Here is a 20,155-nt window from a genome sequence, read left to right as displayed (position 1 = left end):
CTACTTCACAATTTCCTACAGATTCCTGACACCAGTCTCTAAACTGTATTATGTCTTCACACGGAGGCTGCTTCACTAGAAAAGAAACATTTAGAACCTACTTCACAATTTCCTACAGATTCCTGACACCAGTCTCTAAACTGTATTATGTCTTCACACGGAGGCTGCTTCACTAGAAAAGAAACATTTAGAACCTACTTCACAATTTCCTACAGATTCCTGACACCAGTCTCTAAACTGTATTATGTCTTCACACGGAGGCCGCCTCACTAGAAAAGAAACATTTAGAACCTACTTCACAACTTCCTACATACTTCTGACAACAATGATATTTTTTGTTTTTTGAATTTAATGACTGATATTTTGCATAATAGACGATGTAAGGATTTATGTATAATTCCAATAGATAAATCAAACCCATACATTATTAAAACCAAATCATGTCTTGTATATGGAAGAATTATAATTGTATACTATTCCTAAATTAATTTCGTATTTACTATAAAAGAAGTGAAAATACAGAACTTTTGTACAAAAATAGCATCGTTGAAAGGTTTATGCGTTTGTAAAAAAAACAACAAAAAAAAAAGATATGGTAAGGGCAAATTGAAAAAAAAAACCTTCCTGACTTATAAAGTCTAATCTACAACCTATACTCTTCCCAGTTGATAACAAAAATGTTTTAATGACAAAAGCCGAAAAAATATAATTCGTTGTTGCGATCGTAGTTAACCCGATGTCATTTCCTTTATTTTCCTAGCGATACCTTTGTTCTTCAGAGCAAGAATAGTGACGTATAATGCACGCTCAACACTGTTATTGGCTAAAAAGGCACGGGACGAACGGATATAAAATGAATTTATAATTACTTTCTCCGATTAAATCAAAGCTCGTATAACCCAGGATTCGCATTATCCAATGAATTATCTTTACTCTTCTGTTGAAACTTCATTTTTTTAGGCGTGAAAAAGTCTCAAAATGAATATTTTACCAATTGTTTATATGAATGAAATGGTAATTAATTAAAAAAAAGAACCGCTTGGAGTAAATGAAAATAGTTTATTGTGCAATCGAAACAGGACAACAAATGCCCAATGATGCTTTATAAAATTGTATTTAGCTTCCTTGATAACTGGGGTAAAAACAGTGTAAAAATTACTTGCAAATAAAAGAATTATAAGGTCCAAACTCGCGCACAAAAATATTTTTTTTTTGTCTTTAGAAGTATAGAGTGCTAAATAATTCCATCCAGATAGCACAAAAACATTTTTTCTTGTTGCTTATGATTTTGTTTGTTTTTGCCAATTTATCGCAATAATTTATTTTAATTTAGCATGTATACTTGCATTTTGGGCACAAAAAAACGATTTGGATGATTTGAATAATAAGTAACTGGCACTTTGGCAGAAGATGACCAACAAATAAGTATTACTGTTAAATAAAGCAAACAGTTTTCACTTGGATTAGAAATGACAACCAAATACTCTTGTCACATTAACCAACAATCTTCACTTGACCAGAAGCGATGACCAAACAACTGTGACACATTAAGCAACAATATTCATTTCATCAGAAGCGATGATCAAACAACCGTGACACATGAAACAACAATCTTTATTTGATCAGAATAGACCACCAAACAACGCTAAAGCATTAAACAATAATTTCACTTGACCAGAAGTGATGACCAAACAACCGTGACACATTAAACAATAATATTCATTTGATAAGAAGTGATAATCAAACAATCATGACACATTAAACAAAAATATTCATTCGATCAGAAGTGATGACCAAACAACCGTGACACATTAAACAACAATTTCTACTTGACCAAAAGTGATTATCAAACAACCGTGACACAATAATATTCATTCGACAAGAAGTGATAATCAAACAACCGAGACACATTAAACAATAATATTCGTTTGATAAAAAATTATGATCAAACAACCCTGATACATTAAGCAACGGTCTTCACTTGACCAGAAGTGATGACCAAACAACCGTGACACATTAAACAATAATATTCATTTGACCAGAAATGATGATCAAACAACCTTGACACTTTAATCATTAATCTTCACCTGGCCAGAAGTGATGGCAGACAACCGTGACACGTTAATAATTAATCTTTACTTGACCAGAAGTGATGATCAAACAACTGTGACACATTAAAATTAATCTTCATTTGACCAGAAGTGACGACCAAATAACCATGACACATTAAACAACAATCTTCACTTGATCAGAAGTGACGACCAAATAACCATGACACATTAAACAACAATCTTCACTTGACCAGAAGTGACGACCAAATAACCATGACACATTAAACAACAATCTTCACTTGACCAGAAGTGACGACCACATAACCATGACACATTAAACAACAATTTTCACTTGATCAGAAGTGACGACCAAATAACCATGACACATTAGACAACAATCTTCACTTAACCAGAAGTGACGACCAAATAACCATGACACATTAAACAACAATTTTCACTTGACCAGAAGTGATGATCAAACAACCGCAACAGTCTCCACTTTGAACAAAAATGGCAACCAAATATTATTGAGACATTATATAGCAATCTCTTCTTTGATCAGAAATGACGACCAAATTCACTAACACATTAAATAAAAATCTTCACTTTGACCAGAAATGACGACCAAACAGCCTTTACACATTAAAAAAAAAACTCCTAATTTTGACAAGAAATTACGACTAAATTATCATGACACATTAAATAACAATTTTCACTTTGAACAGAAATTACAACCAATTATTTACACACATTAGTCAATGATCTCCACTTTGATCAGAACTGACAACCACACACCCTGACACATGCACTAAACATGAACTGTAACGACGTCTGGAGCTCCAAAATAGTTTTAATATAACGTACTCAATCTCTGTATTATGTTATAATTTAGTATGATCCAATAATTTTTCGAACACAGAAGACTCAAGTTGATACTGTGTTAAGTGTCCATTCCTCTGAAGAACATATGTTGTGGTTTATGCCCTCTTCCCCAGCCTCGCCATTCCATCTTGAAATCTAGCGTATACTGAGGATTTTATCGAATAAGGTAGATGTGGGGAGACATTGGTTGCATCTACTTGCAAATCCTCGCCTTTTGTAGATATACCTTTATTTATAAACATGCTAAAAGGCTTATTAGAGACAGTAAAATTGATCTCTTTTTAGTATATTTGGAAACATCTTTTCTCATCAGTTTGATTTTCAAGAATTACTGATGTGATTTTGTCGATAATGTTTGGGTCGAGCCTTTATAGTGTTATACTGTAACTGGAAAGGACCCTAAGTAAGTGGAAATCGGCTGAAAGAAAGAGTACTATTTTGATGTATTTTGGCTTGTAGACATTGGATTAAGGAAAGTCTGTAGGGAGGAGTGTTGTTCTTTGGACATGACAGCCTTACGAGGGAGCCTTTTGCAATGGAAAATGTGCATCAAAACTGTGGTCAAGATGTAAGGTCATCAAATAGAGCATGATCGGACGTGGCGACGTGGATTGTAACGAAGTCGTGAGGCTCCAAAATCGTTTTAATCTAATATAATCAACGTTTGTGTGTTTATAACTTAACTGCAGACTAGTATAAAACAAGTGACCTGAATATCATACTAAACTGGCCTGGATAGATAAGTTTAAAATATTTTGAGTGTGCTTTCGACTAAAATACTTATTATTTCGTTTTATACACCCCATTCTTCTTGTTCTGATATTTTCAAACATCTCTTGAGTATCGAAACTCACTAGTTATAACAAACTGGTTTCCTTTGGAAATCCTACCTGTTGTTGTCAGTAGTTGATATTATTTTTCATATTTTCATCAGTTTTTTTAACGGATGTTAATTATGATGTAAGATTTTTTAAGGAATTTGAACGCGTTATCTAACTCTTATTTTGTGCCTGTCCTTTTCAGGACTTTTACCTGGATTAACGTATTAGATGTGTATTTATAGGATATTTGATGTGAAATGCGCAACTGGTGAATTAATCCAGTGAAAAAGTGATGATTTTTCAGTGAACTGTTTTGCGAAGTGTTTTTCACGACCAAATGAAGCAAAGTGGTGATGAAGCATTAAATGCTATTGTATTATATTTATAGAAATGGCCCTGATGAGGGAAGAATAAAAAATAATGTTTTAGCCCTGTTTTCGTGAATTATTTGCTAGCATTTGCCAGTTTTAAAATGGAAGCCGTAAAGGAGGGAGGAAGAGGTCCAAACTGCATCTGACCCTCCCAGGTTGCGAACACAGCAGCCAAACACCGATACAGATACAATGATTTCACGTTAGAAAATAAAACAAACAGCAGAGTGGATCTAGAATATTCCAAATCATTCAGTGTTAAAGAAATTGAAGTATATTAGCTCACATTTGTAACTCAAAGTAAATAATTTAAAACAATACAGTTTGATATCTTATTCGCGTCATCCAATTAGTTATTGAAACGTTAAATAAAAAATAAAGTAGCTGACTTGAAAGGATTTGCTTCTCAGGAAACTCGCCGCTCTTACAGCTGCCCCGTCATCATCGATATAATTGGAAAGGTTTACCCGAGGCCACTGAAATCAGTCAGTGCCACCTGCTGAATACTTCCTCCTGTTGACTTGAAAAAAAAACAAATCCGAGAGAAAGATCTAACAAAAAACTTATTAATTATTTACAAATACGATGTGGAGCAAGTTTTATTGATATACATCTGGTTAATAAAAGCATATTCGATATAAACTTGTTTCTTCGTGTTGTCCATTTCTGTGACATATTCAGAAACGGTAGTTCTTATTCAAATAATATCTCTATTTTAATCAGAAACGGTAGTTCGTAATCAAATAGTATGTCTATTTTAATCAGAAACGGTAGTTCTTATTCAAATAATATCTCTATTTTAATCAGAAACGGTAGATATTATTCAAATAGTATGTCTATTTTAATCAGAAACAGTAGATCTTAATCAAATAGTAGCTCTATTTTAATCAGAAACGGTAGTTCTTAATCAAATTGTATCTCTATTTTAATCAGAAACGGTAGATCTTAATCAACTAGTATCTCTATAATTTTAATAAGAAACGGTAGATCTTAATCAACTAGTATGTCTATTTTAATCAGAAACGGTAGTTCTTAATCAACTAGTATGTCTATTTTAATCAGAAACGGTAGTTCTTAATCAAATTGTATCTCTATTTGAATCAGAAACGGTAGATATTAATCAAATAGTATCTCTATAATAATAAGAAACGGTAGATCTTAATCAAATTGTATCTCTATTTTAATCAGAAACGGTAGATCTTAATCAAATAGTAGCTCTATTTTAATCAGAAACGGTAGATCTTAATCAAATTGTATGTCTATTTCAATCAGAAACGGTAGTTCGTAATCAAATTGTATGTCTATTTCAATCAGAAACGGTAGTTCTTAATCAAATTGTATCTCTATTTTAATCAGAAACGGTAGATCTTAATCAAATAGTATCTCTATTTGAATCAGAAACGGTAGATATTAATCAAACATTATCTCTATTTGAATCAGAAGCGGTAGTTCTTAATCAAATTGTATCTCTATTTTAATCAGAAACGGCAGATCTTAATTAAATTGTATCTCTATTTTAATCAGAAACGGTAGATATTAATCAAATAGTAGCTCTATTTACACTCTTGAGAAATAAACTCAAGTGTTTATAAGCCGGGCGTGGCCAAGTGATTAGCGTGCCGGGTTGTGTATCCAAAGGTCCATGATTCGCGTCCTGTTACTACGCAAATATATACAGAACTTGCACTTCTGCACTTTGGAGCTATGGATGTATTTGTATTAATGACAATATGATTTAACTATTCGGTTAGAGTGATCCCAAAGTTGGCGATGAGCGCTAGTGACTAGCCGCCTTCCCCTAAAACAAATAATATACTCAAGATTTATGTACAAAAAAAGGTGGGGGAGAGATTACGACCATTGTACTGAAAAAAATATTTGAGCAAACGAGCTTATCTTCGGATCTGTAGACTTAAACAGTAAATCCATGTAACAGAATCTATAAACCGGCACGAGGTTTGTTACTAATCAGTAAAACGTCGAAGAACGTAGAACGATATTCAATCAAATTCGCGAAATACAACTCAATAAACAAAGTGAGATAAAAGAATGAAGTAAATAATTACAAACTGATTACAGTACAGTTTTAAAAGAGTAGCCTTCGTTATATCTTGACAACAAAAAAGATTACGTGTACCGAGAAAAAAAAAATCGAAAAGCGGGGATAGTGACGTCATAAAGACAGTTTACGTCATACCATTTTAAAGAAGATGAGAAATGTGATGTTTCAGACGATATTATGAGATTAGACAATTATTTTTTTTTATGAAAAATAAAACAATTCTTAGAGCACACCGAGAGATTGTTGGCTTTTTATGTATTTAATTTTATTTGAAAAATTGATTCTCAAAGTAAATAAAGTTGTAGTTCAGGTGATAGAAAATAAATGAGTTCAGTCAATTATACAGAAACATATATATACAGAGAAATAGAGAAAAGATCATGAAATAAGGATTGTGTTTTTGGAATCCCATAAAGGAACTTCGTGTATCAAATTTAAAAAGGAACAACAACATAGAATAAAGAATTTTAAAGAGAATATAACACAAAATACTTGGAAATTTTAAGTTCTAACAACATATAGAAGCCTACCCCCCCAGTGTCACAGCGGAATGTCTGCGGACTTACAACGCTAGAAACCGGGTTTCGATACCCGTGGTGGGCAGAGCACAGATAGCCTACAGTGTAACTTTGTGCTTAATCAGAAACAAACAAAACAATACGTAGAAACCTCCGGACAATTTCAAGAGAAACACACGAACTATTCAACAATTAATGCTAGATAGCCTCAGTAGCTTTGCTATAAATACAAAACACAAATTAAAATTTACAAACCATAGGACATCGATTAAACGCTGACGTAGACACCGTTTTACATACTAACAAACTGTGCTGAGATCAGTAGGAGATCATTTGTGCACACGTGACCGTAAAGATCATTACACTACATACGTCATTTTAAAATATTGTTATGGTGCTTACAAGATGATAAAAACTCTGTAACCCAAGCGCTTTCGAAAGATGGACCTTTCTTCTTCAGAGGCAAACTAGGAATGCTGCTTATGTGACTTAAATGTATTATTATATTACACGTGTGACTTTGAGGAACTATTACACTCATACGTGACTTTAGAGTATTATTATGCTTTACAAGTATCTATACATTACACATGTGACTTTAGAGTACTATTACACTCATACGTGACTTTAGAGTATTATTATGCTTTACAAGTATCTATACATTACACATGTGACTTTAGAGTACTATTACACTGCATACGTGACTTTAAAGTATTATCATGACGTATACACGTGGCTTAAATGTATTGATTACACTCCATACGTTATTTTGCTGAATTATTCTGTTAACTACTTCACTGTCACAGTCAACAATGGGCCCGTTATAAAGCACGGGCCACAGTTACTGTCAGAGAATGGAACAAACTTTCATCTTCCTTTACAAACTACATAAAAACCTCGATGTTTCTAACTGTAGTGTTACCATGTTAAACCACTGAAGCAGGGCGATAATGTATTTATTGCACTACAACTTGCCCTTTTTATGGGGCACTGATTTATATCAGAGCTCAATATATTCGTGACTTTGTGCTCAAGTATTTTTCTTTGTAAAGTTTTCCAATCTCTTTTAGTGTTCAACATTTATCAATGCAAAAACCACATCTAATACAGGATAAATCCCAAATCTAGGCACGGTTTTCCCCGTATCCCCTTTACTTTGAGAGCCACTACCAACCCTGCGAAATGACATCTGTATCATCTGTCAACAGCATGCTGCTGAGCGCTGCAACAGATTATCGGGAAACCTCATCTGCACCTGCTTCAGGAACGCCTCCAGGTAGCAAAAACAGTTTGAATAATATCTTTCGGTAAATGCAGTAAAGTTTGAAGTTTGGTGCGCTTCTAGTTAAGCATTGTTTATACTAAAACGACAGGAAGGAAACTTACGAACCCCGAAGAGTAAGCTTTAGATAAAATTTACTAGACCAACAAGGAACATTCAATTATGACATGACACTATTATAAAAAGTCACCCAATGTGAGAGAGAGAAAGTAGTTGGTTTTGGTTTGTTATGAATTTCGCGCAAAGCTACACGAGGGCTATCTGCGCTAGCCGTCTCTAATTTAGTAGTAAAAGACTAGAGGGAAGGCAGCTAGTCGTCACCACCCACCGTTTAGCCTTCTGTTAGACAATAACTGTTTGTTTGTTTGTTATGAATTTCGCGCAAAGCTACACGAGGGCTATCTGCGCTAGCCGTCTCTAATTTAGTAGTGAAAGACTAGAGGGAAGGCAGCTAGTCGTCACCACCCACCGCCAACTTTTGGGCTACTCTTCTACCAACGAATAGTGGGATTGACCGTCACATTATAACGCCTCCACGGCTGAAAGGGGCGAGCATGTTTGGTGGGACAAGGATTCGAACCCGCGACCGTCAGATTGCGAGTCGAGCGTCCTAACCACCTAATGAGAAAGTATGTAGTCATAAGAAAGAAAAAATTACATGTGTTTTTATTAAAAATCGTTTTTGTTAGAAGCATATAAACATAAAGCTTTTTAGTGAATTACAATTGGGCATGGGCGCCACGTCCGCGGGAAGGGGCACTTGTCCCCTTGGAAAATGAGAAACATAATTCTTTCTTTATTCATTCAGCGTATCTATTTTTCATTCAATTCGCAATTTCACACTACTTTGCCCCCCCACCCCCCGGAAAACTTTGCTCCTCCCTGGAAAAATTTCTGCGGACACCCATGTAGTTGGGCTTATCATAAATCTTTCAGTTAGTTGCTTCGGTTGCCTATATAATACGTTAAAGTTTAATCGACATAAGTATTTTTATATTCAAATAGTAATAGAAAGTTCTCACGCAAATAAACAAGGATTGAGTTAAACACTATTCATTGCTCTGAGGTTATTGGAGGTTACGCAGCAAATTTTGAATCACTCATGTTTATTTTATAGGCTTAATATGTTATAGATGATTGATTACGTTTGTTTCTCATACGGAAAAATATTTCATTGTCTCTAGTGGAACAATTTTCTAATTGATTGTCTTATTTTTTATGTCGAACGTGAGATGTTTGAAAGCTGTTTGTTTGAACCAGTCCAGAACTGCAAAGCGACTTTAAAAATGAGGAAAGAAAACATAAAAACAATAATGAAGCTCTAGTGTGATAGGATCTGAAAATGTAAAAAAAATGGATAAAATTGCTTTAAGGGAAAGAGAAATATGTGGTCAACGTTTTGGTGAAGGTCATTTGACGTTTGACCGGAACGTTGCCGCATATTTCTATTTATTTATTTGCTCTTAAAGTGACTTTAGGATTAATTCTTTTTTACGAATTTTAACCTCGCATATATTTTCCTGTTAATTTTATGTGCTACAAAAGAATGAGGAAACAACGCTTTCTGGTAGTTTCGAATTTGAAAAAAGAAAATAATTGAAGAAAATTTGAAAGCATTAGTGAACTCTCTCGTGACTACCAATTTACGAGAAAATATGCAGTTTACCCGATAGATGGCGACACTTAGGTTGAATATAATTCATTCAGCCTCAACAACATGCTTCGTAAGTACAAAGCTCATCCATAGAGCCGTTAAAGCTACGTTTGATCTTAATCCAGCACCTAGACCACTACTTTGTCTGTCGCATCTCAGCATACTATCCTTTACTTTCACTCATAGATGTATTGGATGACAATAATGTTACAGTCAAACAAATCTAATGCATTAACCTGACCAAATAAGGCATATTTTTAGTAAGAGCTTCAGAAATAACCACAAGAACCAAGACCCACTATATTGATATTTTACACTCATTAGTCTTAATCGAGTTATGAATCAAAACCAAAAAGATCAATGACAATTGTGGTATAAGAATAGTTTTGACTGGGTTCAGTAACTAATAGTTCTTTCATTGGTGTTTGTTTATTCAATCTTAGCGCAAAGGTAACAATGGGCTATCTGCGCTTTGTCCACCACGGAGAATTCAGCCCCAAATTTTAGCTTTCTAAGTCCGTAAATTTATCATTGAACCACTAGAAGTCCGTAAACTTAGCGTTTACTCACTGTGAAACTTCATTGATGTAAGGCTGTAAGCTATTGGGTGCGTTGTAAGTCTGTAAACGTACCGCTGACTTATTGGAATACTTCATCGGTGTAAGTTATTGGTTGCGTTGTAAGTCCGTAAACTCAGCTCTGAGTCAGTGTGAGACTTCATTGGTGTAAGGCTGTAAGCAATTGGGTGCGTTGTAAGTCCATAAACTTAGCGTGACTCACTGTGAGACTTCATTAGTGTCAGCTATTGTCTAAGCTATGAATGATGTTGAAAACAAATATAAATTAATCATTATGACGTAATGACCAGTACCTTATATTTATAAGTGATCAACAGTTTTGGTGTTCTGAAGATACAACAACAAAATTAGGTATTTTTAGTCAGAGCAGGATTTATAATTATCATATATTTTTAATAGGGTAGATTATTTTCAGCATTAGACTTAATCCAGAATATAATTATTTTTACACAGATTTCACCACATTATTTAAGCGAATAATTCGAAATGGATCCAACCAAGTTATGTGTTTTATTTGTCTAATCAAGACATTTTTAAAGAGATTGGTTACTGTTTTTTTTTTTTTTTTCTGGGCTTATCAAAGATTAACACCACCACCACCATTTCTGTATTCCGAAAGCTAATAACAGGAACACTAGAAATAAATTTTTAAAAACTATTGTGAATTTCAGAGAATATTTTGAAAATAACAAGCCTTACAACACATTTGATATAATCACTGTTTTGTATTTCTCTTTATTCCAGATTTGTTTATTTAAGATAAACTAAGTTTTGTTTGTAGTTAAGCACAAAAGGACTATCTCAGCTCTGCCCACTAGGGGTATCGAAACCCGGATGCTAGCGTTGTAAGTCCACAGACATACTGTGGGGCAACAAAGTTTTAGTTGATGCTATATTTCTTATGATAATTACACAATGTACATTTCAAAGTTTTATGCGTGCTTTATTGTTTATTATTGCATCGTCGTTATTAATTAAGGCATTCGCTCTTTCAAATTTGTGTTTGCAATTATTTGTCAATAACTTCAGGATAGCAGTTTGAGATGAGCTGAAATGACGAGTTGAGAGTTTTAACTCTACACTGTAAAAATTAAGAAGTTGAAAAATTAAGATTCTTGGAGAAACTGCTTGAAACATTATTTGTAATATTTATCAAACTCCAAAAAAAACGGATGTGTTTATTTGTTTGTTTGTAATTAAGGACAAAGCTATACAATGGGCTATCTGTGCTCTGCCCACCACGGGTATCGAAACCCGGATTCTGGCGTTGTAAGTCCGCAGACATGCCGCTGTGCTACTGGGGGGGGGGGGGACGGATGTGACGAACGACTAGGTTTGTGAATAAAGGATCCCAAAAAAAGGCGTAATTATTCAGCTGTTTTCATTTTCGTCTTGAAATTTGAAACATATAACATAGTGTGATGACGACTTTCTTGTAGAAACAATTTTGAAGCTACCTGAACAGAAGAAATGAAAAACAAAAAAATCTCAGTCAAATCTACTGGTTATCATCATGACAAACGGCAGAATCTTGTCACACTGTATTGGTGGAACTAGAGAGTCTCGGTGCCTCCCCATTCATCTTGCCTACTGCGTGTCCACGCGCCCCGCGGACATCGGAGTTCTCCGGTTGGTAGCAGACAATCACGTGACATTTGGATCACCGTCACTGTGCCGCTGGGCTTACGGATAAGGGTCCTGCTCTTATAGCTAAGCCTAACCCTCCAGGGCAGCAGAAAACATTTAATTGTACCAGACTGTGAAGCAGCTACGAGTATCAAACATGGGGCACTAAAGCTAAGTTTCAGTTTTATGAAAATCTCGTCACTAGCGTGAAAGTCCGAGAATATCATATCTCAAGCTTGACAAAGCTATGATGGAGATCAAAAGTTATTAAGAGCAGATTTATAAGGTAAGTTAGAAGCTTAAACATTAATGGATATCTTTTAACATATCAATAAAACAGATAGAATCAAATATCATTTAACTTTAAGTGGAATGAAATGATTTATTTAAATATATGCAGATAACTGGTAATTTACAATTCATAATAGAAAAAATAAACGCTTTTAAAGCAAAAATTATGCGTTATTACGTGTTTTGTTCGAAATGTTTATAGTGCTGTGTAAATAAACATATGAAAAACAATCAACAATCTAGATTTTAACTGAAAAGCATAGCTCTCAAAATATTTACATTTAATTTTATTAAAAAAGCTCTTGGGGTATATGTATGTATATGCTATCTAAAAAAAAATCAAATTTGTTGTTTTTTTAATTAACTAAATTTTCTTCGTTTCAGTAAGGCCGTTTTTGTGTAACGATATATTTTGAAATATTCAATTATCAATATAAATATAGCATCAGCCAAGAATTACACTATGTGCTTCATTTATTATCATAACGAAGAACAAGTTTGTATGTCAAAAATGTGTCTTCCACTTTGATTGAACCACAACCGTATATATATATTGTTTTAAATGATACTCTAATATTATTAAGATGCGTTTTGTACGGTGCACGAGCGGTTTCTAGCGATAAGACAACGTACAAAAAAAAAAATCTAGTAAATGTTAATCTTCTCATCAGGATGTCGAACCTATACATTACTTAGTTAAGGTTTGATAATAATGACACTAATTAACCATCAGTGGAAAGTTATGTTCAGAATTGCTGCAAGGTTAAAAATACGAATATAAAGAAAACATGAACAAAAGAACTTGTAGTTGATTTAATTAAAACATCTGGAACTAAGAATGTGTTGTGTAGAAAATATCAATAACTCCATCAAATCAAACCAACGGATATATTTTCGTCTTATGAGGTGTCATGGAATATTGTAAGCAATAATGTTTATTACGAAATAACAATAACCATGAAATAAACATTACATGATTCAAACAACAATTAGAAATAACATTTCTTAGAATAAACAGTATAGGGTTCTAGTAACAATTAGAAATAACATATCTTAAAATAAACAGTATAGGGTTTTACTAACAATTAGAAATAACATTTCTTAAAATAAACAGTATAGTTTTCTAGTAACAATTAGAAATAACATTTCTCAAAATAAACAGTATAGGGTTTTACTAACAATTAGAAATAACATTTCTCAAAATAAACAGTATAGGGTTCTAGTAACAATTAGAAATAACATTTCTTAAAATAAACAGTATAGTTTTCTAGTAACAATTAGAAATAACATTTCTAAAAGTTAACATTATTGGGGTCAAGTAGCAATTAGAAATAACATTTCTTAAAGTAAACAGTATAGGGTTCAAGTAACAATTAGAAATAACTATCTTATAAAAATAATATGGGATTAAAGTAAGGATTAGAAATAACAATTGTGAAGTAAACAGTATGCGGTTCAAGTAAGGATTAGAAATAACAATTGTGAAGTAAACAGTATACGGTTCAAGTAAGACTTAGAAATAACAATACTAAAGTAAACAATATTGGGGTCAAGTAGCAATTAGAAATAACATTTCTAAAAGTTAACATTATTGGGGTCAAGTAGCAATTAGAAATAACATTTCTTAAAGTAAACAGTATAGGGTTCAAGTAACAATTAGAAATAACATTTCTAAAAGTTAACATTATTGGGGTCAAGTAACAATTAGAAATAACATTTCTTAAAGTAAACAGTATAGGGTTCAAGTAACAATTAGAAATAAAAATCTAAAGAATATAAGGTTCAAATAACAATTAGAAATAACTATCTTATAAAAAATAATATGGAATTAAAGTAAGGATTAGAAATAACAATTGTGAAGTAAACAGTATACGGTTCAAGTAAGGATTAGAAATAACAATTGTGAAGTAAACAGTATGCGGTTCAAGTAAGGATTAGAAATAACAATTGTGAAGTAAACAGTATACGGTTCAAGTAAGACTTAGAAATAACAATACTAAAGTAAACAATACAAGGTTCAAGTAACAAATAGAAATAAAAATCCTAAATTAAACAATATGAGGTTCAAGTAACAATTAGAAATAACTATCCTATAGTAAATAATATGAGGTTCCAATAACAATTATAAATAACAATCCTAAAGTAAACAATATGAGTTTCAACTAACAATTAGATATAAAACCCTAAAGTAAACATTATGAGGTTCAAATAACAATTATAAATAACAATCCTACAGTAAACATTATGAGGTTCAACTAACAATTAGATATAAAAATCCTTAAAGTACATTTTTTAGGTCCTCTAGTGGGTCAGCGGTAAGTTTACGAAAACTTACAACACTGAAATTCAGGACTCGATTCCTCACAGTGGACAGAACATAGATAGCTTATTGTGTAGGTTCGCGCTAAAATAAAGTAACAAACACACGTTATTACAGAGTATCTTATATTTTGTGTTACTATTAGGTAATTAAATTCTCATTACAAGGCAGGCAAACTTCCAACTTTCAAGTAAGTTGCCATCTTATATTACGAGTTAGGTATTTTCTGTGTATAAACTAGGTAATATTTTTATTTCAGGAAACTGCTTTCGCTCCGTCAGGAATGTGACCTTTTAACTCTCGCATACTCTACCATTGTTTACTATCAGGCAGGCAACATTCTATATATTAGATAACTTTTTATTACTTCAATATATAGCAGACAAAATCAATTATTATCCGATCTTCAAAAGGCCTAACAAAAACATACAAGAAACACATAAGGCAATATTGAAATTGTAACAGTCGTTATATTTACATTGTTTCACAGGTTCTTTCACCAAGGAAAACAAACAAAAAGGTCCTTTTAATTACTTCATTGTGTGTTTCCACCAAAGAAAGTATTCAATATATCCAATACACACTTACATGACGTGAGATCGTTACCTAAAACAATGTCATATAACAGTTTAGTCTAAGAGCGATTGGAATTATTAACCCAACAATTATTACTGTTGCACGAAGACATTTGAATTTCAGGTGTGGCCAAGTGGATAGCGTGCTGGACTGTAGATCAGAGGGTCCATGATTTGCATCCCATTACAGCAAAAGGTAAAACAAAATATCGCGTTCCGCACTTGAGGGAAGTGGGTGCATTATAAGAGTGACAGTCAAATCCCACCGCTCGATTAGAATTGGCGGTGAGTGCTGTTTATCTGCGTGGTATTCATAACGTCAGCCGTACTCTCTATAATGTTAGTTCTAACATTTCCAGGCTTCAGTTGTCTATAAATATCTACTATTCGATAATTTTAATAACCATCATTGCCCTGGTTTTGCCTTTGTTTGAGGGGGTCTACTTACACCTTTCTGTTTCTAGTCAAGACATTTTAATAACCATCATTGCCCTGGTTTTGCCTTTGTTTGAGGGGGTTTACTTACACCTTTCTGTTTCTAGTCAAGACATTTTAATAACCATCATTGCCCTGGTTTTGCCTTTGTTTGAGGGGGTCTACTTACACCTTTCTGTTTCTAGTCAAGACATTTTAATAACCATCATTGCCCTGGTTTTGCCTTTGTTTGAGGGGGTTTACTTACACCTTTCTGTTTCTAGTCAAGACCCTTGGTTCAGCACATTAATTTGCTTACAGTTAGGTTTGTGAACAAGTTTAGCTTGCAGCATTCTGAGGCTTAGCTAACCTAAGGTAATGGTTGACGCGAAGCACTTTACACATGCTTCAATGTGAAAATATTTCTAATTGTGCTGTTTTTTTTTTTACTTCAACACGCCATGTTCGGTCACTGTCGCTTTACGTCTTTTTTTACTTCAATACGCCATGTTCGGTTACTGTCACTTCACGTCTTTTTTTTACTTCAATACGCCATGCTCGGTTACTGTCACTTCACTTCTTTTTACTTCAACACGCCATGTTCGGTCGCTGTCGTTTCACGTCTCTTTTACTTCAACACGTCATTTTCGGTTACTGTCGCTTCATGTCTTTTTTATTTCAATACGCCATGCTCAGTTACTGTCACTTCACGTCTTTTTTACTTCAACACGTCATGTTCGGTCACTGTCGCTTCACGTCTTTTTTACTTCAACACGCCATGTTCGGTCACTTCACGTCTTTTCATGTATCTGCTGGTCAAATTCTGCATTAATTCCGTCGTTGTGATGACTCTATCAGTCCTTCCTTTCACCAACCACGAATATTCCAACGTAAGCTATCAAGAAAATAAGATGTGTGACGAAACTTTGGTCAAGCACAAATCCTTTCCATTATTTTTTTATTTTGTTATTTGTTCTATTAGTTTTAAGAATTTTGGCGCGCCAAGTTCTGTCTCTGTTATATTGACGTACCTATGGGTCATTTGGAAGAAACCATGACGTCGAAGACTGAACAAGATCTGAAGAGTTGACTCCAACTTGGCACTCTTCTAGGATGTGACAAGCACCTATTGCTTGACCATTTGATTCTCGGCTGACCTTAAAGTGATCTTAGCAGACAGCTGATTTGGGGGGTGGGGAAATCAAAAGTGGCGTGAAAACGTTACCGCTTGACCAACAGCGTTCTCTGCATGGCTAAAGCTGATTATGGAGAATCCAACTAGGGAGTTTTTCTTTGCAACGCTAAGACTGACTCTGTGTTCAGTATATCTTGACCAACAGCGTTCTCTGCATGGCTAAAGCTGATTATGGAGAATCCAACCAGGGAGTTTTTCTTTGCAACGCTAAGACTGACTCTGTGTTCAGTGTATCTTGCCCAACAGCGTTCTCTGCATGGCTAAAGCTGATTATGGAGAATCCAACTGGGAGTTTTTCTTTGCAACGCTAAGACTGACTCTGTGTTCAGTATATCTGATCACCTGCACTGGGAAAAAGTCACTAAATCCTGGTAGTTAATTCTAGCTTCTGATCTCATATATATATATATTCCCTCAATATAAGAATAAGCCTTGATTCTAAGCCTATACATTCTGATAGAACGAAACTCTCTCTCTATATATATATATACAGGATTAACAATAACATGTTTTAAGTAATTACTTAGTCTTGAAAACCTTACCAAACTCACAGTTTCCAACATTTGAGCTGGTTTTCAAGCAGGCTCATTTTATTGTTTTTTTAAAGATTGTTTTAAAGATATATTTAATATTTTGTATGATAAACTGCCAAATTCAGTATGCTGTCGATATTAAACCGGGACATCCAACGATATTTTATCTTCTATTTAAATTTTCACTTTTCTTGAAAAATATTATTATGGGGAGGGGGGTACTTCAAATCTCTGAGAGCTCTATATGATCAAACATATTATTATGGAGGGTACTTCAAACCTCTGAGAACTCTGTATGATCAAACATATTGTTATGGAGGGTACTTCAAACCTCTGAGAACTCTGTATTATCAAATAAATTATTATAGAGGGCACTTCAAACCTGTGAGAATTTTGTATGATCAAACATATTATTATGGAGGGTACTTTATACCTCCGAGAACTCTGTATGATCAAATAAATTATTATGGAGGGTGTTTTATACCTCCGAGAACTCTGTATGATCAAACATATTATTATGGAGGGTGCTTTAAACCTTTGGGAGCTCTGTATGATCAAATAAATTATTATAGAGGGCACTTCAAACCTGTGAGAATTTTGTATGATCAAACATAATATTATGGAGGGTACTTTATACCTCCGAGAACTCTGTATGATCAAACATATTATTATGGAGGGTACTTTAAACCTTTGAGAGCTCTGTATGATCAAATAAATTATTATGGGGGGCACTTCAAACCTCTGAGAACTCTGTACGATGAAACATATTATTATGGAGGGTACTTCAAATCTTTAAAAATTCTATGTGAGCAAAACTGAAAGCATCAAAATGAAATCCCTAATCCTATGTCCTTGCCGTTGTCCTAATCTCCTAATAAGTGTCAAATTTTTCCAAATAAATGAAAACCAACAATTAGCAGGATTCAAACCTGAAATTTGCTCATGTATACTCTAACCGTTGATTTAATGCCATGATCCCAAATATTCACCCCATTGGCCTTGTTAAAAGAGATTATTAAATTAACTTAGTAGTCACTCTGATCAATTACAGCAATACTAAAACATGACATTTTTGCTTTTTATTAGATATTCAAATTGGTTTATGTAATTAAAAACAGCTTTTAATGAATACTAGCAATGAATAATATATATCAGCAAGAAGTTTTACTAAGGGACTTGCCGAAATTACTTATAACGTATTTCATCTTAATTTTCTATGAATTTTAAACGTCATAAATAATTATCCAAGAAACAGATTAAATTTCAAACTAATCACCGACTTAAGTTTAAAGGTTCAATTTTTTTTTTGTCATTAGGGTAGAAGTTCTATATATGTGTTTCTGAACCGATCACCATCAAAAAGGCGATGAAAAGCAGCACGCGCTCTTTATCACGAGCTTATCTCTTGTTGATACCGCTTGCTAGTTCGACATTATCTTTCGTAGCACTTTGCCAGCTTGTTTAGGCTTAGTTAACACTTATTACTAATTGCCGGCACGTTGAGGACTTGTTCACTGAACTTCGAGATAAGGTGGCGCAGAGAACTAACTTTTCACAGTAGTAGGTACAAACAGAAGTGTTAACTAAGTGAGCACTTAATATTAGAACAGAATAGTCTGTTTTCTGTTACAAAGATTATTCAGAAACGACTAATTCTACAGCACTACGGCTGGACTCAAACCAACAAAGTTCGTATAAAATTTTAGGTGTACTAACCAGAACCAGGATCGCTCTAAACAAATGGTTATGATCAATCTGTTTGAAATATGTAAAGATATTTGAGCTCGAAGTATTTGCTTCTAAACGAACAGTCTTCTTCAGGCAATTACAAGTGCATTCAAACATTGTCGATCTACCCGGAAAATGTTATCCATAGAACAGACGCCGCCCTCTAAACCCTCATCAAGAAGAACAACAAAATCTTAGCAAGTTTCACCTTTAGATTTCAAAATGATTTTTGAAATTCACTTTATGGTATGATTCAAAGAATTGATGAAGAGAATTGTTTCAGAGGATCATTACCATTTTAAACCAAAAAATTAAAAATGTGCGCCAATACGTCCAAACTTAAGTGTTAGTTATAGAAGATGAACTCTGAAATGAATTAACTTACTGTTGTAAGAAATTATTATTATTTCCATATGTGTATTTCACCACGTTACCTTTATGACAAATCGAAAAACCTTATACATATGTATCTATGTGTATTGCAAAGAAGATCAAATTGTTAATAACAGCGAAATCTCCCAGTGAGTCGTCGGAAGTTGACTGACTTTCTAAGCTAAGCTCCGGGGCTCGATTCGCCCCGGCGGACAGAATGTAGCTACCTTATTGTTAAGGCTTTTTGCTACAACGATCAAACAAACAATAACCAATGGGAAGGAAGTAAAACAATACAATAACAATTGTATAGTGTTTTAAAAAAATTCATATATTACGTAACAATACTTAAGTAGGTTTTCAAGAATACAATACTTCAAATTTCGAATACGTTTCCTTCAAGAAACTTACACTTGTTTATTCTGGTTATTAACGTTACAATTAAGCTACTGATTTTGGAGCCCAGTTCGAAAACATCCCGGGGTACTTCCCTGTAAACAGTCCGAGTGTCCATTTTCAAATATTCGTCATTCTACAAGATCTTTAAACTCTAAGAGTGTGTTTATCTTTTCAACTCCACTTAGCTCACTATCATATTGTGAACAACCTTCTTGAAAGGTGGAAAAGCGGAGCGATACGTTACTTGTCGACACCCTATAATGACGTCATGTGTCAGCACGTCCTCGAAAACCTGGCTCCAGCTGTGAAGGCCACCCGTCTGGGGTGGAGGTTACGATAACCACAGTGACCTCTCAACTCTTGAATTTAAACAAGTTCCCCTGAAACAAATACCATTATGGAGTGAGGAATTTTTTCAATCGATTCAAAAACATATAATTTCGAGAAAGATGGGGGTAAAAAAAGTCTAACAATGAAAGTATA

General features: G+C 33.9%; 1 protein-coding gene across 4 annotated transcripts in view; it reads left to right on the top strand.

Annotated features, from left to right (window-relative positions):
- The window catches only part of LOC106464221 (LIM/homeobox protein Lhx2-like), a 128,128-nt gene that overhangs the window by 32,220 nt on the left and 75,753 nt on the right, over positions 1–20,155 (top strand). The window contains exon 1 of one of the 4 annotated variants that reach the window (XM_013924350.2): positions 11,868–12,131. The exons of the other annotated variants lie outside the window; for them this stretch is intronic. The gene's annotated coding sequence lies outside the window, so the exon portion shown is untranslated. Of the gene's footprint in view, positions 1–11,867; positions 12,132–20,155 lie in introns of those variants that run through there. 4 annotated transcript variants of the gene reach the window in all.

Source organism: Limulus polyphemus, unplaced genomic scaffold (genome assembly GCF_000517525.1).
Source record: "Limulus polyphemus unplaced genomic scaffold, Limulus_polyphemus-2.1.2 Scaffold1590, whole genome shotgun sequence".
Taxonomy (NCBI): domain Eukaryota; kingdom Metazoa; phylum Arthropoda; class Merostomata; order Xiphosura; family Limulidae; genus Limulus; species Limulus polyphemus.
This window is presented reverse-complemented; position numbering and strand designations above follow the sequence as displayed.